Below are 25,623 nucleotides of genomic sequence, written 5' to 3'. Positions count from 1 at the left end.
ATGGCCAAGGGCTCAGGGGCCAAGGCTCAATGATCAGGGCCAAGGCTCAGGGCTAAAGCTCAGGGGGCCAAGGGCTCAGGGCCAAGGGACCAATGCTCAGGGCAAGGCTCAATGCTCAGGCGGGCCAAGGGATGTCAAAAGACTCAATGCTCAGGGCCAAGGGCTATGAAGCAAAGGGCTCAATGCTCAGGGCCAAGGGCTCAGGACTCAATGCTCAGGGCCAAGGGCTCAATGCTCAGGGGCCAAGAGCTCAGGCGCTGTAGGATGGATTGGACTGTGGTATGAGGAGCTTCCAAGGATGCACCGTCAGCTAGAATATACATCAGTAGAGCAGACATGAGTTCCTGTTACTGTATGTTGGCCTCGGTATTTACAACCGTACCAGCTCTGCAGTCTATCTCCAGTACACAACACTTCTGAACATTGCCGCCCTTGAATAAACCCCCAGGTCAGCAAGCTTAACAAACCCAGGCAGCTTTGTGTTGCTCTCTGGTGTAGGGGTAGTCCTGCGAGGCCCTGGCAGGCGCAGAAGACCCAGTTCAAAACTAAGCTGCTGGGATTAAACACTTGGTTACACCGTGGCATAGCACTCATTCAGTCACCGTGTGGTTTTCTGGATCACCTGTTTCAAACGGTTTGTTCCTCTGTTCAACTTGGACATGCTGTTCACATTGACTACTGCTGGCTCAGAATGGTGGCAAAAAAACATGGTTTGTCAAGTGGACACAGCACACGCACACCCAATCAGAGACGAGCGTGGTGTATGTTCCATCACCCAATCAGAGATGAGTGGTGTATGTTCCATCACCAATCAGAGAGAGTGGTGTATGTTCCATCACCCAATCAGAGATGAGTGGTGTATGTTCCATCACCAATCAAGAGATGAGTGGGTGTATGTTCCATCACCCAATCAGAGATGATGGTGTATGTTCCATCACCCAATCAGAGATGGTAGTGGTGTATGTTCCATCACCCAATCAAGATACCATCACCCAATCAGAGATGACGTGGTGCATGTTCCATCACCCAATCAGAGATGAGTGGTGTATGTTCCATCACCCAATCAGGAGATGAGTGGTGTAGTCCATCACCCATCAGAGATGAGTGGTGTATGTCCATCACCCAATCAGAGATGAGAGGAGGAGGGATCGAGAGAGATGAGATTAGAGGGGTAGGAAGAGAGATGAGAGGCGGAGGGTAGGAGAGAGAGATGAGATTAGGAGGGGAGGAGGAGAAGATTGAGAGAGATGAGAGGAGGGACTGAGAGAGTGAAGGAGGGAGGAGGGAGGAGAGAAAGATGAGAGGAGGAGGGGAGGAGAGAGAGATGAGATTAGGAGGGTAGGAGAGAGATGAGAGGAGAGAGGGGGGAGAGAGAGAGAGATGAAATTAGGGAGGTAGGAGAGAGAGATGAGATTAGGAGGGGAGGAGAGAGAGATGAGATTAGGAGGGGAGGAGAGAGATGAGAGATGAGAGGAGGAGGGGATCGAGAGAGATGAGAGGAGGGAGGAGAGAAAGATGAGAGGAGGAGGGGAGGAGAGAGAGATGAGAGGAGGAGGGGAGGTGAGGAGGAGAGAGAGATGAGAGGAGGGTAGAGAGAAGATGAGAGGAGGAGGGAGGAGAGAGATGAGAGGATGGGAGGAGAGATGAGGAGAGGATGGGAGGAAGAGAAGAGATGAGAGGAGAGAGAGATGAGGAGGAAGAGAGAGAGGAGGAGCAGGAGGAGAGGAGAGAATGAAGAGAGGAGGCGTGGGGACATTTCCCAATCCCCATGAGGACGAAGGCTATTGTAAGTTTAGGGGGTTAGGGTTAGGTTTAGAGGGGTTCTGTTTCTGCTGGTATCAAACCTTAGTTGCACGGGCCTATTGCACTTCTGCTGCCTGTTTCTATATTGTACATCAGACCGGTCTGGAGAGGGTGAGAGAACATGAAAGGCCCAGTTTAGGATTAGGGTCACAATTAGGGTTAGGGTAAGAGGTCTTGGTTAGGGTAGGGTAAGAGGTTCGTGGTAAGGGTAAGAGGTTTGTGGTTAGGTTTAGGGTAAGAGGTTCGTGGTTAGGTAAGATGTTCATGGTTAGAGGTAGAGGTAAGAGGTTCGTGGTTAGGGTTAGGGTAAGAAGTTCATGGTTAGGTAAGAGGTTTGTGGTAGGGTAAGAGGTTTGTGGTTAGGTTAGGTTAGGGTAAGAGGTTCATGTTAGGGTAAGAGGTTTGTGGTTAGGTTTAGGGTTAGGGTAAGAGAGTTCATGGTTTAGGGTAAGAGGTTTGTGGTTAGGGGTAGGGTAAGAGGTGGGTGTAAGGGTAAGAGGTTTGTGGTTAGGTTTAGTAAGAGGTTTAGGGTTAGGTAAAGGTTTATGTTAGTTTAGGTAAGATGTTAGGGTTAGGGTAAGAGGTTGTGGTGTAGGGTAAGATGTTCGTGGTTAGGTAAAGGTTGTGTTAGGGGAGGTTGGTTAGGTAAGATGTTCATGGTTAGGGTAAGAGTTCATGGTTAGGGAAGAGGTTGTTGGTAGGTTTAGGGTTAGGGTAAGAGGTCATGGTTAGGGTAAGAGGTTTGTGGTTAGGTTTAGGGTTAGGGTAAGAGGTTCGTGGTTAGGGTAAGAGGTATGTGGTTAGTAGGTAAAGAGGTTTGTGGTTAGGTAAGAGGTTTGTGGTTAGGTTTTAGGGTTAGGTAAGAGGTTCGTGGTTAGGGTAAGAGGTATGTGGTTAGGGTAAGAGGTTTGTGGTTAGGGTAAGAGGTTTGTGGTTAGGTTTAGGAAGAGGTTTAGGGTTAGGTAAGAGGTTTATGGTTAGGTTAGAGGTAAGATGTTTTAGGGTCTAGGTAAGAGGTTTGTGGTTTAGGGTAAGATGTTCGTGGTTAGGGTAAGAGTTTGTGGTTAGGGTAAGAGGTTCGTGGTTAGGGTAAGATGTTCATGGTTAGGTAAGAGTTCATGGTTAGGTAAGAGGTTTGTGGTTAGGTTTAGGTTAGGGTAAGAGGTTCATGGTTAGGGTAAGAGGTTGTGGTAGGTTTAGGGTTAGGTAAGAGGTTCGTGGTTAGGTAAGAGGTATGTGGTTAGAGGTAACGAGGGTTTGTGGTTAGGGTAGAGGTTTGTGGTTAGGTTTAGTGGTTAGGGTAATAGGTTTGTGGTAGGGTAAGAGGTATGTGTTAGGGTAAGAGGTTTGTGGTTAGGGTAAGAGTTTTGGTTAGGTTTAGGGTTAGGGTTAGGAAAATAGGATTTGAATGGAAATACATTTTAGGTCCCAATGAGGATCGAGAACATAACGTGTGTGTGTGTGATTGTGTGTGTGTGTGTGTGTGTGTGTGTGGTGGTGTGTGTGAATGCAACAGCAGATGTTTGCAGTACAGTGCAGTACAGTATAGTACAGTTTAGTATAATACAGTACAGTATAGTATAGTACAGTGCAGACAGTACAGTATAAACAGTGCAGTACATTATAGTAGAGTACAGTTAGTATAATACAGTACAGATAAGTATGAGTGAGTATGTAAGCAAAACAGATTGTATTTTCATACGTGTGTGTTCCCTCTGTTGCGTCAGTCCTATCCTATGAGGAGACCAGTCATCTCTGAAGAGACTGGTATTCCCTTTGTAGCATCAGTCCTATCATAGAGGAGACCAGTCATCTCTGAAGAGACTGTGTATTCCCTTTGTGCATCAGTCCTATCCTATAGAGGAGACCAGTCATCTCTGAAGAGACTGTGTATTCCCTTGTGCATCAGTCCTATCCTATAGAGGAGACCAGTCATCTCTGAAGAGACTGTGTTCCCTCTGTGCATCAGTCTATCCTATAGAGAGACCAGTCATCTCTGAAGAGACTGTGGTTCCCTCTGTTGCATCAGTCCTATCCTATAGAGGAGACCAGTCATCTCTGAAGAGACTTGTGTTCCCTCTGTGCATCAGTCCTATCCTATAGAGGAGACCAGTCATCTCTGAAGAGACTGTGTTCCCTCTGTGCATCAGTCCTATCCTATAGAGGAGACCAGTCATCTCTGAAGAGGACTGTGTATTCCCTTTGTGCCATCAGTCCTATCCTATAGAGAGACCAGTCATCTCTGAAGAGACTGTGTTTCCTCTGTGCGTCAGTCCTATCCTATAGAGGAGACCAGTCATCTCTGAAGAGACTGTGTGTTCCCTTTGTGCATCAGTTCACTATCCTATAGAGGAGACCAGTCATCTCTGAAGAGACTGGGGTATTTCTTTTCGATGTGGCCACCTATTCACCAAGACCCAGTGTGATCATATGCTGCTTGAGGCTCCAGTGCAGGTCTGCTGTCTCCTCCAGACCCTCGGGCCTGTTGCTGTAACCCACAGTAGGCCTGTGTCCGGGCAATAAGTGTGTGTGTTGTGTGTGTGTGTGTGTGGTGGTTGTGTGTGTGTGTGTGTGTGTGTGTGTGTTGTGTGTGTGTGTGTGGTGTGTGTGGGTGTGATGTGTGTGTGTATGTGTGGTGTGTGTGTGTGTGTGTGTGTGGTTGTGTGTGAAAGATAAGAGAGAAAGCTAGATGAAGAGAAGAGATATCCAGTAAGGAGAGAGAAAGACACAGTGGGTTGGAACTATGGAATTTCTGTTCTGGTCATTCTCACCCTGCAGTAGCCATTAGGCTCGTACTCTGGAGAGGCGGACGAGAGAGAGAGAGAGAGAGAGAGAGAGAGAGAGAGAGAGAGAGAGAGAGAGAGAGAGAGAGCATAGTTCTGCACAGTCACTGCCACACCCTATTCCAGACTAACTCTCTCTCTCTGTCTCTCGTCTGACAAGCCAGTGTAGTCTCTGTGTGGGATTTGGGACTTGAGGAGAGTGACAGAGAACTCCCTATGCCCCAATGACTCCCTCCTACGTATTCATGTACATACTCTCTCTCTCTCTGTTCCAGACACCACGATTTCCCCCTAACCGTTCACACACCCTGACACAGCTCTGGGTCTATGTGTTTGGCAGGATTGGGAACTATGCTGACCATTGTTACAGAGGCTTGACACATGGTAATGGAATGCACAGCAGCACAGACACAAAGGACAATTATAATCTCAATCTTGGAACACAGGTAGCAGACAAACTAAGCAGGGCCTAAGTCTGAAGAGCATAAGGGAACAAATTAACCACAGCTCAGTTCTATGTTAGGTTAATATTAAGTACTCATAGCAGGTGTGAATGACATTAAGTAGTTTCAAGTCTGCTCTCTCCCTTTCTCTTTCTTTCCTTTTCTTGTTATTCATTCATTCATTCATTTATTTATTCATTCATTTATTCATGCATTCATTCATTGCTCCCTCTCCTCCATTTTCAGTGCATCAACAGAAACCTCCAACTCAAGGTTGTCTTTCTAGTTTACATGAATTATGCATTCCTAGTCACTGGTCTTAAATCACGTCAATGAATCCATTATCAAACAGTACTACACTGTACAGCGCTTGGCTGGGAATCTCTTCCCAATACAAAAGCTTTGACTTTCCAAGCACTCTCTATCAAAACAGTGAAAAACAACTGAAGGATACGATGGATGAGAAGGGACAGAGAGCCAGGGTCAGAACAACGATGGAATGATGGTGAGGTTAGAATGTAAGGATGGGAAGAGTAGATTTACTTTGGATTATTAAAAGGAGGATAAACCGGAGAGGGATATCATTTGGTGCTTTACGTTGGCTTTTGGCCACTTCTTGTTCTCCCTTTACCTTCTTGTTCTCCATTTACCTTCTCGTTCTCCCTTTACCTTCTCGTTCTCCCTTTACCTTCTCGTTCTCCCTTTACCTTCTCGTTCTCCCTTTACCTTCTCGTTCTCCCTTTACCTTCTCATTCTCCCTTTACCTTCTCATTCTCCCTTTACCGTCGCATTTCTCCCTTTACCTTCTCTTTCTCCCTTTACCTTCTCGTTCTCCCTTTACCTTCTCGTTCTCCCTTTACCTTCTTGTTCTCCCTTTACCTTCTTGTTCTCCCTTTACCTTCCTGTTCTCCCTTTACCTTCTTGCCTTTACCTTCTTGTTCTCCCTTTACCTTCTTGTTCTCCCTTTACCTTCTTTAGTCGTTGGTCTCACTCTCTAGGACAGGGATGGGGAACTGGCGCGCCAACCCCCCCATGTCTAGCTGTGTGGTGGTAATGCTGGTGTTGGATATGTCCCAGGGGATGCGGTAGCTATAATTCTGCAGGAGGCCTGATTGACAGTTAATGCTGAGCTGAGGCCCAGCTGCTACTGTTGTCCTGATGCAGGGGGATTACACTGCCTGCTGACCCTTTACAGCCTCACTCTTTCCTCTCCGTCTTCTCTCCATCCTTCATTCATCCGCCTATGGAAAACGACTTGGCCGAAAGCCAGCCAATGTAAATCACAGAATGATACCGCTCGCTGGTTTATCTTCCATTTAATAATCCAAAGTAAATCTCCTACTCTTCCCATCCTTAGATTCTAACCTCCCCATCATTCCATCGTTGTTCTGACCCTGGCTCTCTGTCCCTTCTCATCCTACCCATTCTCACCCATCGTACCCTCCACTTGTTTTTCACTGTTTTGATAGAGAGAGCTTGGAAAGTCAACGTTTTGTATTTGGAAGCGATGTACAGTGATGTACACTCTTTGATAACGTCATATGGAGAACTGGTGCTACCTAGCTAATTCCAGCTGGCTAATGTTAGCTACTAGCCATGCTAGCATGTAATTCCACACCAAGTGTTGGCGCTGGTGAGCTACTATGTACACCCACGAACAAGAAACCATAAAAATTCATGCGAAAAACTGCAACTCTTTTTCTCCTGTGCATTTGGTAGCGGTAGGCAAGCGAGCGTTGTAGTAGTTTTCCGTTGTTTGCAGCTAGCGCAGTAACACCCACATAGTACAGTAATACCCACAAGGATGGGGTTACGTCTCGTTTGTGGCCCAATTATTTGTGGCCCAAAAAAGGAGAAGCAAGCTTTGAATGGTTTGTCCGGTTGAAGCGAGCGGAATGGAGTATGGGGACCATGTGCAATTCTACAGCATGCAGTGCTCATTTCATTCCGGAGTACTTCGTTGGCTTAGTATAACCAGTGGAAAGCAGGATTCGGAATGAGACTCTGACTGAAACCAGGTGCTCCGCCAAACGTGAATGTGAAGCCAGCAACCTTTATTTCCTACCGAACTACCAGTACATTGCGAGTGTCAGCAGTGATGGAAATTCAATGTCGATTAGATTTAACTCACCATATCGCTATTCGTATTTGTGTTTATGGATGCCAAGGCAGCAGCTACTCTTCCTGAGATCCAGCAAAATTAAGGCAGTTTATACAATTTTAAAAACATTACAGTACATTCACTGACTTTACAACAGACTGTGTGCCCTCAGGCCCCTACTCCACCACTACCACATATCTACAGTACAAAATCCATGTGTACGTGTGTGTATAGTGCGTATGTTATCGTGTGTGTGTGTGTATGCATGTGTCTATGTTTGTGTTGCTTCACAGTCCCCACTGTTCATTAAGATGTATTTTTATCCGTTTTTTAAATCAAATTTTACTGCTTGCGTCAGTTACTTGATGTGGAATAGAGTTCTATGTTCTGACTCTTCCTCTGAAGGCCTCTTCTTGGCCCTACTTTGACTTTGGTAGCCAACTCAGCAGTCAATCAGTAAGTCTCCGCTCTCTCTACTATATACTGTATCTGCTAGCTTGTTTTGTTTTGTTCTCTGGGTTCCTGCTTTTGCGAGGAAAATTGAATAGGGTGAAATTATGAAGCAAATGGACGGAGAAATACAGCTTCACTATCCAATCAGAGCAGCAGGATCAACGTAGAGCCCGCCCTTCTCTTTACAGACAGGCAAACTCGCCAGTTGACTTATTTAGACCATGCACATGACTTTAACTCAAAGATAATACAGTATGGTTTAGAAACTCTGTGACTAACATATGAGAAACATGTTTGCTGGCACCCCCAAAAAAACATATAATTACAAAAAATTCTCGGATCATAAACGTATCCTGAAAATTGCCAATATCTGTTAAGATACTCGGCATACCCCTAGTGTCTGGGTAAGCACCATCTAATAATTATAAAATATTTATAAAATATTTTTATCTGGACACTTTGTTTTTTATATTGCTACTATGCAAATATACAAGTAACCATTTCCCTGTACTGTCTACACCTTCTGTATCCTGTGCATGTGGCAAAACAATTTGATTGTATGTGATATATAGTAGTGTGTGTTTATCAGAGATGGTGATGTGAAGATCAACATGACCTGCACCAAAGTCAGATTAGGATATAGGCCAAGGATCAGATAACGTGTATTTTTGATACTACTTTCACCACTTTTAGTCTTGAAATCTTTGGTTGTTTACTACACTACCTTACTCCCTCTGTTTAGCACATGGCCTCACATGTGAATCCTTAAAGAGATGGGTGGGGTTTAAGAGGGTGTGAACGATGCTGATTGTGTGCAGACAAAGAAGAGTGCTCCAGTAGGTGTACCAAAAATTCAAGGTCCATTTTCTCAAGTTTATCAACTTTTAAAGCAGAATCCCTTTCCCACTGTTCTTCATCTGTAGTGTATGATATACCATTTTGTATCTCTGAGTCTCTATTTTTATCCAGTGTAAAAAACACCATTTCACATTTTTCTACATAAGACCGAATCGAGGCGGTCGATCACTTTTGCTGAAAGTTGTAAATTGGCTGAAAATGTCATTGAAACCAGTAGTCATGAGTGCAAACGATTTGGTTTAATTTGAAGTTATTTCTGTTGGAGTTTACATTATAGGGAATAGTCTGGTTAGACGAGTCCTACGTATTACGTCACACCCTAAATGTTTTTTCTTTGGCATTCTGATCAGTTTTATGTAATAACTCAAAAAAAAATTAAAGTCAAGTGTAACTTTGTATTGGGACTCTTGATAACGTATTCTAATGCAAATCCATATGTTACATGTGGTTATGTTTATGCTACCTACCCTTTAATAAGACCAGTGACTAGGAATGTATAATTAATGTAAACTAGAAAGTCAACCTTGAGTTCGAGATTTCTGTTGATGCACTGCCAATGGAGCGGGAAGCTTTGCCTTGAACTGACAGAAAACTAGCGTAGCAACACAAGGTGTGAATATATTTGGGTGAAACTTGTCTACTGTAATCCTGAACAAGCTCAGACAGCAGAACCTGGCACTACCATGCAAAACAATAAACAAAACTAGTAATCATCAATCAATAGGCCTATTAGGGCTGACCCCATTTAGTCGACTGGTCGATTATTTGGTCTATAGGCTATCGGTCAACCGAAATTTCTTTAGGCGAGCAGTAGCAAAAAAAAAAAAAAAACAGTATGGTGTACAAGACACCTGTCTGATTGGCGCCCGTGGGGATGGCCCAGTCCATCACTAAGACGTGCTACTGAAATTGTATATGGTAATATTACGTATGAACAATGTTGCAACACTAATAAAATTATATTATTTTATGATATTTTATTACCGCTTTCTCCCGAGTTGGATAGCGGTCGCTGTCCACAGTTCTGCGGTTGAATTGGCGCCTTTTCCTAGACCATGTTGCTAATATAATAGCAATGTTGTTTTATTTAACTAGGCAAGTCAGTTAAGAACCAATTCTTATTTACAACAACGGCCTACCGGGGAACAGAAGGTTAACTGCCTTGTTCAGGGGCAAAACGACAGATCTTTACCTTGTCAGCTCGGGGATTCAATCCAGCAACCTTTCGGTTACTGGCCCACCGCTTTAACCACTAGGCTACCTGCCGTCCCAAACGTTAACCAGCTTATTGGTTGAGAACGATGAGGTGGAGGCAGCCGCGGAGTTAGGAGATGAGAGAACAGCCTTTGTCTAAATGGTCTAAGAAAAGTGAGGAGAGAGGAATCCTCAACTTTAATAGGTCTATAATCAATAGCCTAACTGTTAAATGTGCCTGGCTTTATAAATCAATCATATCTATCTATCTACCTATCTACCCGAAATATGACAGATCCTGCTTCTGTTGCCTGTTTGAGTGTTTGTTTAATAGCCTATTGATTCCGTGAGCACCAACCACAACATGTCGGATAAACAATTTCACAAATTCGTCTGTTTTTAATATTTTCTCTGCTGTAATAAAGACTCATCCTCTGCTGTAATAAAGACCCCATCTCTCTGCTGTAATAAAGACCCATCTCTGCTGTAATAAAGACCATCCCTCTGCTGTAATAAAGACATCTCTGTGTAATAAAGACTCGTTCTTGCTGTATAAAGACTCGCTCTGCTGTAATAAAGACTCGTCCTCTGCTGTAATAAAGACTCGTCTCTGCTGTAATAAAGATCTTCGTCTGCTGTAATAAAGACTCATTCTCTGCTATAGTATAAAGACTCATTCTCTGCTGTAATAAAGACTCATCCTCTGCTGTAATAAAGACCCATCCTCTGCTGTAATAAAGACTCATTCTCTGCTATAATAAAGACTCGTCCTCTGCTGTAATAAAGACTCGTCTTGCTGTAATAAAGACTCATCTCTGCTGTAATAAAGACTCATCCTCTCTGCTGTAATAAAGACTCATCCTGCTCTTGTCTGTAATAAAGACTCTATACCTCTGCTGTAATAAAGACTCATCCTCTGCGCTGTAATAAGACCATCCTCTGCTGTATAAAGACTCATTCTCTGCTATAATAAAGACTGCATCCTCGCTGTAATAAAGACTCATTCTTCTGCTGTATATAAAGACTCATCCTCTGCTGTAATAAAGACTCATCCTCTGCTGTAATAAAGTGTAATAAAGACTTTCTCATTAGAACAGTCTCTCTGGTATTATTTATTATTATTTAGTGTTGTTCACTGTTCCAAATTGTCAGAAAAATTATATTTATAATAATAATAATAATAATAACAACCCTCCTTTTTCTTTATCTGCTTATTGTTATTATTACTATTATTGTTATGATTATCATCATTATCATAATAAGTAATGTCATTATCATTAGTAGGTTTAGTATAGCAGCCTTGTATAACCACCATTGAGCTGAAAGCCTTAGAGCGCATCCTGTTTAATCTTAATACCGTAACTTATTTAGGCCTATATTTCATTACTCATATAAGCCACTGTATCAGTCAATCAATCCTTCACTAGTTCATGTCATCACACAGCATAAGCGACTTTCACCATTAGAAATGCAATCAAGAATTTTTGTTATAAAATAACAAAGCGACCCTCGAATAATCAGCGTAAAGAATTAATAAACTGGTTCATTCACGAATGAATGCGACTGGTTTTAGTATTTGCTATAATAAAGGCTTTACAAAAAAAACTAAAAAACGTTACAACAGACTCTCTGGTACGCTTATCATTTATTTAGTGTTGTTTACATTGTTCCAAACGGTCAGAGAAATTACAGTGCATTCGGAAAGACCTCTTGACTTTTACACATTTTGGTACATTACAGCCTTATTCTAAAATGTATTAAATTGTTTGTTTTCTCCTCATCAATCTACACATAGCCTTGATTCTTCTTGGGTATGACCTTTCAAGCTTGGCACACCTGTATTTGGGGAGTTTCTCCCATTCTTCTTGGCTGATCCGCTCAAGCTCTGTCAAGTTGAATGGGGAGCATCGCTGCAGCTATTAGGTCTCTCCGGAGATGCTCGATCAGGTTCAAGTCCGGGCTCTGTCCCAAAGCCACTCCTGCGTTGTCTTGACTGTGTGCTTAGGGTTGTTGTCCTGTTGGAAGGTGAACCGTCGCCCCAGTCTGAGGTCCTGAGTGCTCTTTAGCAGGTTTTCATCAAGGATCTCTCAGTACTTTGATTCGTTCGTCTTTCCCTCGATCCTGAATAGTCTCCCAGACCCTGCCACTGAAAAACATCCCCACAGCATGATGCTGCCACCACCATGCTTCACTGTAGGGATGGTGACAGGTTTCCTCCAGACGTGACGCTTGGCATTCAGGCCAAAGTTCAATCTTGGTTTCATCAGACCAGACAATCTTGTTTCTCATGGTCTGAGAGTCTTTAGGTGCCTTTTGATAAAACTCGAAGCGGGCTGTCATGTGCCTTTTACTGAGGATTGGCTTCCATCTGGCCACTCTACCTCAACGGCCTGATTGGTGGAGTGCTGCAGAGAAGGTTGTCCTTCTGGAAGGTTCTCCCATCTCCACAGAGGAACTCTGGAACTCTGGCAGATTAACCATCGGGTTCTTGGTCACCTCCCTGACTAAGGCCCTTTCCCCCCAATTGCTCAGTTTGGTCGGGCGGCCAGCTCTAGGAAGAGTCTTGGTGTTTCCAAWCTTCCTCCATTTAAGCATTATGGAGGCCACTGTGTTCTTGGGGACCTACGGAGCTCTACGGACAATTCCTTCAACCTCATGGCTTGGTTTTTGCTCTGACATGCACTGTCAACTGTTCGACCTTATATAGACAGGTGTGTCCCTTTACAAATCATGTTCAATCAATTGAATTTACCACAGGTGGACTTCAATCAAGTTGTAGAAACATCTCAAGGATGATCAATGGAAACAGGATGCACCTGAGCTCAACTATGAGTCTCATCGCAAAGGATCTGAACACAGAAATAATGTATTTCTGTTTTTTAGTGTTAGTAAATTTGCTAGAAATTTCTAAAAAACTATTTTCACTTTGTCATTATGGGGTTTTGTGTGTAGATTGATGATGATTATTTATTTATTTAATCCATTTTAGWATAAGGCTGTAACGTAACAAAATGTGGAAAAAGGGAAGGGGTCTGAATACTTTCCGAATGTACTATATATTGTAATCTATCAGCACCTGTTAGTCTCACATAATATGCACGCAGTGCTTGTTCCTTACCTTCTTTTTCTTGATCTCCAGTATTTTCCACAACTAGTCACATTATTTCCACATTTATTCCACACATCTGACTTCCCCTTTACTTCCTGAGCAACCAGTAAACCTTCCCCCGTTTCAAATGTATTAGGGTTGTTTCAAATGTATTTCAAATGTAAATGTATCCATTTTTGTCACAAGTGTTACGGTGTTCATAGTTTGTTATAACCAATTTTTTGATGTGATTATAATATGCTATAGGTCAGGCCCTATTGGTCACGGGCATGCGATGCATACATGTGTCACGTAAAGAGAGCAAAGGTTAAGGGAATAGGGACTGTTTTTTCTAAACAAATGAGGGATTTCAGTAACAGAACCTTTCAGTCAGAAATGGCTGTAATTATGTTACATCTTCAGCAACGCAGATAAACGCTGTTGATGTTCTGTGGTGGTCGCTGCAGCAGGGGAGAGAGAGAACGGGTGCTAGTCACACAGCCACATGCTGTCTGAGCCCGGCCCGGCAAGTCTGTGCCCGGCCTGGCACAATCAAATCAATTGCGGTCGGACTCCCTCCAGTCATTCATTATTTCATCAAACAGTGCTCTTAAATTATCAGACAAGCTCAGTGCATATAGTTGATTTGATTAAAACATAGGAACATAGGATGTGTCTATATATGGAAAAATACAAGTTTGATTGGTTGAAAGAACAGATAACTCTCGGTCGACCAATACTTTTTTGTTGTTGTTGAGGACAACCCTAAAGCCTATCCCACACAACTCAAAGTAAAATGGCCTCCTGATTCCACCATTATTCAGGTGTGGAAAAGAAACAAAAATCAACGAAAACCAACGAATACGACCTAATTYGAGGTGAGAATAAATATCTACGGTGCTATACACAATGCCAACCACTCTTCATTATGACAACCTAGGGTAATTGAGATAGGCCGTTGTTCCACTTCCAGTCCCAGACCCATATATCAGCCAGTAGACAATGTATAACTTCAGTCTCCTTTGGAGTACCTTGGAAATACAGAAGAACCCTTCTGGCAGCACATGTGGCTTCCTGAAACGGGTCCAAAACTAACACATACACATGTCTGAATGAGCCAACGACACAGTCAGAGACAGGAGAGATGAAGCGAAAGATGTTCCATCGCGCGAATGATTGATGCTTTTATAGGGAGACAGTCCTGTCCTATCAGGCTTACAACATCTTCTTCCTGTCTATGATATATAGCCAAGGCTACTTTGAGTATGTGCAACCAAAAAGAGTATACTTATTATTAGGGATTCACGATATATCAGTGAACATATCGGAGTTTAACGCTGATGTTAAAATCCGATGTCAAACATACCGTGCATACCCATATAAACGTAGGTACATGACCTAATGACGCCACGTAAAATATTGCGCTCCGCGTGCAACACAGCATTCCTAACCTAGCCCACAATGTCTGCTGTGTGGATCGAGCAGTCAACAAGTCCAGCAGTCATTTGAAAGAGTAAGAACATTTCAGTGAGACAACTCAAAGGCAAAATCCATTAAAGCCAAGATAATGGTTTTCATCGCCCTTGACAATCAACCATTCTCTGTCGTGGGTGATGTTGGCTTTCGCCGACTGGTCGAGCACCGGTACACACTACCAAGTGCGCTATTTTTCAGATGTTGCCCTACCGGAGTTACACAGTAATAGCGTCACTGCTATTAGCTTCACGACATACATACTATGGAATGCCGGTTGGGTCTGAGTGTCAAAAAAGATACAGTAGCACTGTCAAAGCTATACAAAAAAGTCTGCAAACAAGCAAACACCGGCCACGAATGACGTGTTTACAATACCGCGTAAATCCTGTTTGAGAATGAAACGACTGAACAAATGAACAACGAAACAGCACAGCAAGTAAGTGAAAGAAATAGGTTTTGATTATGTTTTACTGGTAATGGGGACATACGTAACTGCCAACAAAATAACTTTTTGGTCAGTGTGGTGTGTGTGGTGTGTGTGTGTGTGGTGTGTGTGTGTGTGTGTGTAACCTGTATTTAACTAGCCAAGTCAGTTAGGAAACAAATTACAATGACAGACGACGCTGGGCCAATTGTGCGCCACCCTATGGGATTCCCAATCACGGCCGGATGTGATACAGCCTGGATTTGAACAAGGGACTGTTACGCCTCTTGCACTAAGATGCAGTGCCTTAGACCGCTGCGTCCATGTGTGTGTGTGTTAACTATTTAACTGTACAAGAATGCTTAAAAGGCCACTGACATTTTAAAAATCGGTTATCGGTATCGGGTTTTCTGGCAAGGAAAAAAATCGGACATTGGTATCGGACAAAAATGTAATATCGGTGCATCACTACTTATTATCACACATGATTGTATAAGTAAGTGAAACTTAGGTAAAAACCAGGGCAGTAGCTGTTACACATTGGCCATAAAATATATAAAGTATTGATCCCTGCTCACTGATGCTCATCAGATCATAAAATATCCAGTCTGGCCGGATGGACAGGACGCAGAGCCGCTGTAATTGCATTATGGCTAATTGATCCTATCAATTACAGATTGGGCCAACAGCAGTAATGACAGTGTCCTGGTTTTAATGATGATGGGTGGCCTGGGGCGGTAGGAGGCTCCAGTACAGTACACTGTGACTCAGCGATGTGGAGCTGGAGTCAAGCTAACTCACTAAGCACTACAGCCTCTGTCTGGTTACCGTTACTGCACTGACACCGCTTGATATCCAGCACTCTACGGTCAACCAGGGCTCTCTATGGTCAACCAGGGCTCTCTACGGTCAACCAGGGCTCTCTACGGTCAACCAGGGCTCTCTACGGTCAACCAGGGCTCTCTAGGGTCGAACAGGGCACTCTAGGGTCGAACAGGGCACTCTAGGGTCGAACAGGGCACTCTAGGGTCGAACAGGGCTCTTTAGGGCGTCCAGGTTCTAGGGTCGTCCCAGGGCTCTCTAGGGTCTCCCAGGGCTCTCTAGGTTCGACCAGGGCTCTCGGTCGCCCAGGGCTCTCTAGGGTCGACCAGGGCTCTCTAGGGTCGACCAGGGCTCTCTAGGGTCGACCAGGGCTCTTTAAGGGCTCTTTAGGGTCGACCAGGGCTCTTTAGGTTCAACCAGGGCTCTCTAGGGTCGCCCAGGGATCTCTAGGGTCAACCAGGACGCTTTAGGTTTAACCAGGGCTCTCTAGGGTCGCCCAGGGTTCTCTAGGGTTTCCCAGGGCTCTCTAGGGTCTCCCAGGGCTCTCTAGGGTCTCCCAGGGCTCTTTAGGTTCAACCAGAGCTCTCTAGGGTCTCCCAGGGCTCTCTAGGGTCTCCCATGGCTCTCTAGGTCTCCAGTTACCATGACCTGACATCCTATCTCTGCAGCACCACATGCTGCCTGCCGGGTGTTTTGTAGAAAAGCACACCATCACTCCAGAAGTGTCATCCAGGCCAGGCTAGCAGAGTCATGGTGAGCAGCAGCCGCAGGGATGGGAGACACAGATCAGGCCAGATTAGTCGAGTGGGGAAGAGTGGAGGGGAATTGAGAGTACTTAGTTCCACTCAATTGGTTTTCCCTTATCACTTTTACTTGCTAAACTGGTAGGATAATCGAGGGTCTCTGTCATCTAGTATGGCTGTTCATTTATTCATTCATCGCTTCCTGATAACCTACATTTCATTCAGTAGTGTTCTGTAAAACGTTGTGTAATAATCCAAGCATGCAAATGGGGGTTTAAGTGCATACTGACAATGTGTCCCATGTACGTAGCTGGAGCTAACAGTATTTTATCTAAAGATCAAAGGCGCACCATTGCACACGTGTCTCTATTGGGGGAGCGTAGACACTGTTGACTGACAGCATTAAAAGGTCTCCCCCTCAAAGTTGACATTTCTTGTGACATTTGCCCTTTGTGGTGACGGAGCACTGACCTCAGGATTCCTCCGTCTGTCTGTGTCTCCTCCTTGTAGCATTCCGAACCAATGCTTCCACAATCCACAATGCTTCCACAAACCACAATGCTTGCACAAACCACAATGCTTCCACAAACCACAATGCTTCCACAATCCACAATGCTTCCACAATCCACAATCCTTCCACAAACCACAATGCTTCCACAAACCACAATGCTTCCACAATCCACAATGCTTCCACAATCCACAATGCTTCCACAATCCACAATGCTGTCCACATGCTTCCACCAAACCCACAATGCTTTCCACAATCCACAATGCTTCCACAAACCACAATGCTTCCACAATCCACAATGCTTCCACAATCCACAATGCTTCCAACAATCCACAATGCTTCCACAATGCTCCACAATCCACAATGCTTCCACAAACCACAATGCTTCCACAACCACAATGCTTCACAATCCACAATGCTTCCACAATCCACAAATGCTTCCACATTCCACAATGCTTCCACAACCACAATGCTTCCACATCCACAATGCTTCCACAATCCACAATGCTTCCACAATCCACAATTCTTCCACAATCCACAATGCTTCAATCACAATTCCCACAATGCTTTCCACAATCCACAATTGCTTCCACATCCACAATGCTTCCACAACCACAATGCCTCCACATTCCACAATCGCTTCCACAATGCCACAATTGCTTCCACAATCCACAATGCTTCCACAATCCACAATGCCTTCCACAAATCCAAATGCTTTCTACAATCCACAATGCTTCCACAATCCACAATGCTTCCACAATCCACAATGCTTCCACAATCCAAATGCTTCTACAATCACATGCTTCCACAATCCACAATGCTTCCACATTCCACAAAGCTTCACAATCCACAAATGTTTCCACAATGCTTCCACAATCCCACAATGCTCCCACAATCCAAATGCTTCACATCCACAATTGCTCCACAATCCACAATGCTTCCACAATCCACAATGCTTCACAAGTCCACAATGCTTCCCAATCCACAATGCTCCACAATCCACAATGCTTCCACATCCACAATGCTTCCACAAACCACAATGCTTCCACAAACCACAATGCTTCCACAATCCACAATGCTTCCACAATCCACAATACTTCCACAATCCACAATGCTTCCACAAACCACACATGCTTCCACAATCCACAATGCTTCGACAATCCACAATGCTTCCACAATCCACAATGCTTCCACAATCCACAAATGCTTCCACATTCCACAATGCTATCCACAAACCACATGCTTCCACAATCCACAATGCCTCCACAATCCACAATGCCTCCACAAACCACAATGCTTTCCACAATCCACAATGCCTTCACAATCCACAATGCTTCCACAATCCACAATGCTTCCACAATCCACAATGCCTCCACAATCCCAAATGCTCCACATCCACAAGTTCCACACCAATGCTTCCACAATTCCACAATGCTTCCACAACCACAATGCTTCCACAAATCCACAAATGCTTCCACAATCCACAATGCTTTCCACAATCCAACAATGCTTCCACATTCCACAATGTTTCCACAATCCACAATGCTTCCACAATCCACAATGCTTCCACAATCCACAATGCTTCCACAACCACAATGCTTCCACAATCCACAATGCTTCCACAATCCACAATTGCTTCCACAATCCACAATGCTTCCACAATCCACAATGCTCCACAATCCACCAATGCTTCCACAAACCACAATGCTTCCACAAACCACAATGCTTCCACAATCCACAAGCTTCCACAATCCACAATGCTTCCACAATCCACAATGCTTCCACATTCCACAATGTTTCCACAAATCCACAATGCTTCCACAATCCACAATGCTTCCACAATCCACAATGCTTCCACAATCCACAATGCTTCCACAATCCACAATGCTTCCACAATCCACAATTCTTCCACAATCCACAATGCGCTGGATGCATTTCTGAATAACGGCATTCTTTCCAAGGAGTTTTTTTATTGCGCGGCCTGGGACTTCCTTGACGGGTGATTGCTTTGGAGCTTCCAGGTTTGTCTGCTCGTATTTAGATGGCTAGGAGCTGAAAGAGACATTACATTCACAGCCACTGGGACATAGATACCAAATAGGACAATAAAACAGCTGGTTCAAACAAAACATGTATCCTTACCGTGTTTTGACAACATCGTGAGCATATGGATAATGAAATCACCACTGTTTAAATTAGGTTGTACTAGGAAGACGGGGATGCATGAAGTTACAGCTGACACGAGGAAAAACTAGGCTAGCCAATACAAACCTCTAACAGCCAAACGTCACTAAGGCTGTGTTTATACAGCCAGCCCAAATCAGATCTTTTGACAAATCATATCTTTTGCCCATAATTGGGCAAAAGATCACAATTTCTACTGCCTGTGTAAATGCAGCCTCTGGGTTACCAGACGTTTACCGGTGGCATCTCCCTAGATAGGCTACTTTCATTTATACACCTTTGCCATATCACACAGTAATCCTAGTGGAACCCTTCCAGGCCAGGACAAGCGTGTTCAAAATGCTCCCTTGGTATGTGAACACACCAACGAGTACATGTCTGCATGATAAATCTACAGCCTAACAGACCTTCCTCTTAGCGTTCCCCTCAGCCATACTACAAGCTAGCATGGGCCACCAGACAAAGAGCTGCCTCACCAACCCACACACACACACACCTGTCTCTTATACACATCTAGATGTGTATAAGAGACAGGGCCTACACTTCATTTTGCCAATTTGGTATGAAATGAGTGCGTGTGGATTCATGCTGGAATTTCTCTAACAGCGGTTAACTAACTGTGGTGCCAAAGAAATTGAAGAAAACATATGCTCACTTAGATAAGACTTTACATTAAAGTTTCTACGATGTAATAATACTATAGCTAGTAACAACAATGTTGTTAATAACTACAGTAATAGCAGCACCACTCATCAGGATAACAACATCTTCATGTAAAGTGTTACCCTCAATTTATTTAGCCTTCATTTAACCAGCTAAATCATTCTGATCACATTCTATGTTTATATAGGTTAAAATAAATATAGTAACGTCTGATAATCAGACAGAATGTAGGCGGTAATGAAGCAGGCACCCGCTGGGCTAGATAGACCCTCCGATTCCTCCTGCGCGCAGTAATCTGGGGAGGATTGTCCAGTAATCTCCCGCAGGATCCACACTCCTCTCTAATAACAAGCATAATCCTCCTCTTATCATTCCTATCATCAATATCTAGGAGATAATGGTTAACTCTCCAATGGCATCACAACAGGCCAGAGGGCTGATAATAGGCCAAACACAGAGAGAAAGCAGCTCAGTGCTTACACTAACGTGAGGCATTGGGAAATTGGGACGGGTAGTAGATACAGGTTCCTTGTCATGGACGGGTGGGCGGGCCTACAGACTGGGAGCTTTAAAACACATGGCAGTGAGCGATATACAGTAATAACAACACGCTGCTCTATGCAGACGGCACATGTTCAAGATAAACAACTTTCTGGCTAAGTTACAATGCAAGCAATATCTTAGACGCGGTATACAATAGACCTACAGTGGGGTTCCTTTAGAGATTAGATTCACTAAATCAGAGCCTTGCATGTAGGACAGGCTAAGAGGAAAGTAAAACGACATATTATTTCGGGCCGTACAGTCAAAACTGAAAACGATAACATCGAAATGGTTCAAATGTTACGTTTTCAATGTTTTCACATCTGTCAACAGTCGGAATACAACGTAGTTCTACGGGAGGTCCCGACTGAGCTGCCTGAAGCCCTAGAAGAAAATATACCAGTTGCACTTTCTAAAGGCTCCTACGAATACGAACCTTGTGCACAGTTGCTTAGCCCTGATTGAACTACATTATGTCCACACACCCACACCCACCGTCAAACTTGCACAACTTTGCGAACAGCCATAGCTCCTGCACTGTGACACTCGGTGTGACTGCGACTTCGTCCATGCACTTCTTATATTGATGCGTAATTCTTATCCAAATTCAATGTCCCTTCACTGATAAATCAACAAACCGTATCAGAACGACATGTTAACCGCAACAAAAGGTACCAAGAGGTTTTGCCCAATAAAATGCAGTGTTTATTTTGAGTTGACTCACCGTTTTCTGACAATTTTTTTAAACAATTTGTTGGGAGTCTCCGAGTGTCGCTGCCAGCACAATGATACGGCCTCCCGAACCGGACTTCAGTGATCGCAGGGTAAGGTTACCGCCCACTGACAGTATACTCCAATCGAAATGGAAAAAAAATACCAGTTGACTGGAATTCCATCCAATGATAATGGAGAACAGATCCGTTTGACAGAAGCTAACTCCAATCACAGCTTATTATTTCACAAGCTAACGCCTTGACAGTTTCCTTCGGTAGGCTACTGTAGTGTACTTTTGATAGACAAACGGAACGTACAATGAGTACATTTGACTCCTTTTATGGGACGGTATGAACCCAACCATTCTAAGGAACACTGGTTGAAAACGGCAACCCGACGAAATCATTAGAATGTCTCCGGCAGATATAGTCGTCCTGGCTAGATCATATTTCTTGTGTCGTGTAGTGTGAGGATGCAAGTTTTACATTCTAATTGAGGTGCATTATTCATTACATAGACCCAAGGGTTAGACTAGCCTATATACCAGGGGCATTTCTAGGATTTGAAAACATTGGGTGCTTAGCCCAAAGCCAGTAGGGAGTCCGGGGGCATTCTCCCCCGCCCAAAAAATAAGAAGAAATTGAACAGCTAAATGCATGAATTTGGTACACTTAGAGATGAACATTGAGAGATTAGATATTTTTCAGGTAACTTGCACCTTCCCACCTGCCACAGCAGACATTGCCAGTACTCAATTACAGTTGCTACTGTGGGCACTTCTAACCTGTAACTAATCTGGTTCAGCATATCAACGGGTGTGCTGTAGAACCCCCCCGTAAAATAAACATGGATATTTTCTATCAAACAGATGCTAGTCATTCAGATATCCAAAGAATGTTTATTTGTCATAATCTAAATACAGGGGAGTGTACACCATTTAATGCTAACTCAAGACAACTGGGTATTCAACAAGAATGCTATGGTAAAAGTAACATACATTTTTTTAATGAACATTGTTGTACAGTTCAGTGTGTACGAGTGTGTCTCAGGTGTAGAGACACACAAGTCCAGAGAACTGCAGCTACAGATTGTTACTCCAGATAATATGATTTATCCAAAGATTTCTGCCAACAGGTGAGTGTCCAACCCAAAGTGCTGCATGTCATGATAACAGAGACCTATCTTGATCAATGAGAGAAGACTTGAAATAGACAAAATGGCGGTGTACACATTGTTGGATTACTTCATTGAGCAAAATAAAGTATTTATTTTAAAAACTGTGGATTTTCTAAATTCAAACTGACCCCCTGCAACTGGTCACAGACATTTTATGAGACTCCTGTTTCCCCGAATCGAGGATGAAGACAGCATTGCTAAGGTTGGTTGAAGATTCTTTGTGCTACACCAAACAGTACCTATCCTGTAACTCCCAGTAATGGATACCAAAAATCTTTGGTTAAATCACATTATCTGTAGCTACGAGAGCTATATATGACTAAAAAGAGAAGAGGTTTTACAATCGACATACAAAAGATCGCCGATTTGTAAAATCTCTTCTATTTTTAGTCATAGATATGGCTACCGGTAGTTGATTAGCTAACTTAGCTAGCTAGGCAAGCTACCTACAGTACCAGTCAAAAGTTTGGACACACCTACTCATTCCAGGGTTTTTCTTTATTTTCACTATTTTCTACATTGTAGAATAATTAAAATATATTAAAACTATAAAATAACATATATGGAATCATGTAGTAACCAAAAACATGTTAAACAAATCAAAATATATTTTATATTTGAGATTCTTCAAAGTAGCCACCCTTTGTCTTGCCACAGCTTTGCACACTCTTGGCATTTTCTCATCCAGCTTCATGAGGTAGTCACTTGGAATGCATTTCGGTTAACAGGTGTGCCATGTTAAAAGTTAATTTGTGAAATTTCTTTCCTTCTTAATGTGTTTGAGCTAATCAGTTGTGTTGTGACAGGGTATGTTGGGTATATAGAAGATAGCCCTATTTGGTAAAAGACAAATTCCATATTATGGCAAGTACAGCTCAAATAAGCAAAGATACATGACAGTCCATCATTACTTTAAGACATGAAGGTCAACATTTAAAGAACTTTGAAAGTTTCTTCAAGTGCAGTCGCAAAAATCATCAAGCGCAGAGTAAGTGAACGGATGATCTCCGCATGTGTGGTTTCCACCGTGAAGCATGGAGGAGAAGGTGTGATGGTGTGCTGGTGACACTGTCAGTGATTTTCTTAAAGGAACACTTAACCAGTATGGCTACCACAGCATTCTGCACCTATATGCCATCCCATCTGGTTTGCGCTTAGCGGGACTATAATTTGTTTTTCAACAGGACAATGACCCAAAACACACCTCTAGGCTGTGTAAGGGCTATTTGACCAAAAAGGAGAGTGATGGAGTGCTGCATCAGATGACTTGGCCTCCACAATCACCCAACCTCAACCCAATTGAGATGGTTTGGGATGAGTTTGGCCACAGAGTGAAGGAAAAGCAGCCAAAAAAGTGCTCGGCATATGTGGGAACTCCTTCAAGAATGCCAAGAGTGTGCAAAGCTGTCATCAAGGCAAAGGGTGGCTACTTTGAAGAATCTAAAATATATTTTAATTTGTTTAACACCTTTTTGGTTACTACATGATTCCATATGTGTTATTTCATAGTTTTTATGTATTCACTATTCTACTACAATGTAGAAAATAGCAAAATTAAAGAAGAACCCTTGAATGAGTAGGTATGTCTAAACTTTTGACTGGTAGTGTGAATACAGTGCATTCAGAAAGTATTCAGACCCCTTGACTTTTTCCACATTTTGTTAAGCTACAGCCTTATTCTAAAATGTATTAAATCATGTTTTATAACATGACATGGACAACCATCTCTGCAGCACTCCACCAATCAGGCCTTTATGGTAGAGTGGCCAGGGGGAAGCCACTCCTCAGGAAAAGGCACGTGACAAGCCACTTGGAGTTTGCCAAAAGGCACAGAGAGATCCTTGATGAAACTTGCTTTAGAGCGCACAAGACCTCAGACTGGGGGCGAAGGTTCACCTTCCAACACGACAACAACCCTAAGCACACAGCCAAGACAACCCAGGACTGGTTTCGGGAAAATAATTGCTTTGAATTCAATTATACAATGTCGCCATCGTGTGGCCAAAAGCTCACCTATCATTGGTGGTTCCAACTCCCGTTATTAAACTGCAATATAATGATATCAAGAATAACACAGTTAGCACATTTGGTTGCTTGGAAGGTGTGGGAACCTACGTTTTGGGTTTCCCATAGGTCCCGGGAACGAAGCCATAAGTCTCCTAACTGGTAAAACTGAAAGTGTTTTAAACGTTGTAAGAACAGAAATGTTGCCTATTCTGGGAACATACTTTTTTTAGGTTGCAGGGAGCTTCAGAAAACGTTTTTCTATGACTCTCTGAAAAGTTTTATTAACGTTTTGAGAACAGAAATCATAGGTTATTTGAATGTAATTAAATAACGTTAAGAACCTGTTTCAATAAATTTTTTAATTACACTGCTAGCTTACTTAACTGTTTTGAATTTCAACCACAGGACACATGGAATTTAATTTGCTTAGGCATTAATCATGCAAACACATGTCTTTTCTATTGTGGCACAGCATCAGTGAGATTCCAAACTATGATCTTCTGTTCTCTATCCATGGAATTAAGATCAGGTCTGCCATTAAGATCAGGTGTGGCCAATTAGTGGGCGCAATCAACACACCTGAACACACTTAACAAGATAGAGGATAGAGAATGTTACTAACGTTTTCTTGTGGTATTGATGGTTCTCAGAATGTTAGCTAGGTGGTGATGATGATGATGGAAAAAGTAAACTCAAACATTTTAGAAAAAGTATTCAATGAAATGGTACAAATCAAAAAGACACAGAACATAATAGGATATACACGATTGGAAACCATAACTACTTGGTTGTTTATCATTTCAGCCAGTGGTTTTGAAAGTAGTGCTCACGAGCCATAAAGGGGTCTCTGAAAATACTGCACAAGTATGTACAACGTCATTCATTTTGTATGATGTTTTGTCTTGCAAATCTTTTTCAAAAAAATCCCGCAATTCGTATGAAATGTTACAAATTCTAATTCGCACAAGATGTTACGAATTTGTAAGTGCTTAAAGTGCAACTCTTTTCAACATCACTTTTATTTTCTCCAGCACGATACCAGCGTCTACATATGTATAAAAAAAAAGTGCATTTCTACTTTTGTAGAAAAAAATGTAAAGTTAAAAAGTTCTACCCGATGACAAACACTATGAGATTCTGAGTGACGTGGGGAGCAAGAAAACACCCTCTCTGGCTAGAAACTTGTTGCAGATTTAGAAAATCACCGTTTTTTTTAGGACCTTTCTTATCTTTTTACCCACATATCAAAGAAACACATAGTTTTCACATATGCAGAGAATGGTATTGTGCTGGAGATGATGAATATGAGGTTGAAAAGCAGTGGCGTGTATTCACGGATGCCAAGGGAAGCCAGGCTTTGCAAAAAAAAATTACCAAGAAAAAAAATAATGATCTTTCGTCTCTCTGTGTTTCATACTTTTCCTTCAATTCGCAGGAGGCTGAATGTATCTCACCGGAGAAAGCATCCGAGCGAGCGAATCAGCACCCCTCTGTAGGTATGTTTTGGCCATCTATCTGATGCGGTCTGGTCATGACATTGTTGCTGCCCGTAGAATTGAATGCAAGGAAATCCAGCAAGCATTTGGCCTCCCTTGATAAAAAAAGTATAAGATAATAGTCAGTCAGCGTTGAGATAGACT

General features: G+C 43.0%; 1 protein-coding gene across 1 annotated transcript in view; it reads right to left on the bottom strand.

Moving 5' to 3' along the window:
• Positions 1-20,880, bottom strand: part of LOC111972755 (microtubule-associated protein 4) — a 171,365-nt gene extending 150,485 nt beyond the window's left edge. The window contains exon 1 of the mRNA XM_023999822.2: positions 20,811-20,880. The gene's annotated coding sequence lies outside the window, so the exon portion shown is untranslated. The remainder of the gene's footprint in view (positions 1-20,810) is intronic.
• Between the last annotated feature and the right edge of the window lie 4,743 nt (positions 20,881-25,623).

This window comes from Salvelinus sp. IW2-2015, linkage group LG14 (genome assembly GCF_002910315.2).
Source record: "Salvelinus sp. IW2-2015 linkage group LG14, ASM291031v2, whole genome shotgun sequence".
Taxonomy (NCBI): Eukaryota; Metazoa; Chordata; class Actinopteri; order Salmoniformes; family Salmonidae; genus Salvelinus; species Salvelinus sp. IW2-2015.
This window is presented reverse-complemented; position numbering and strand designations above follow the sequence as displayed.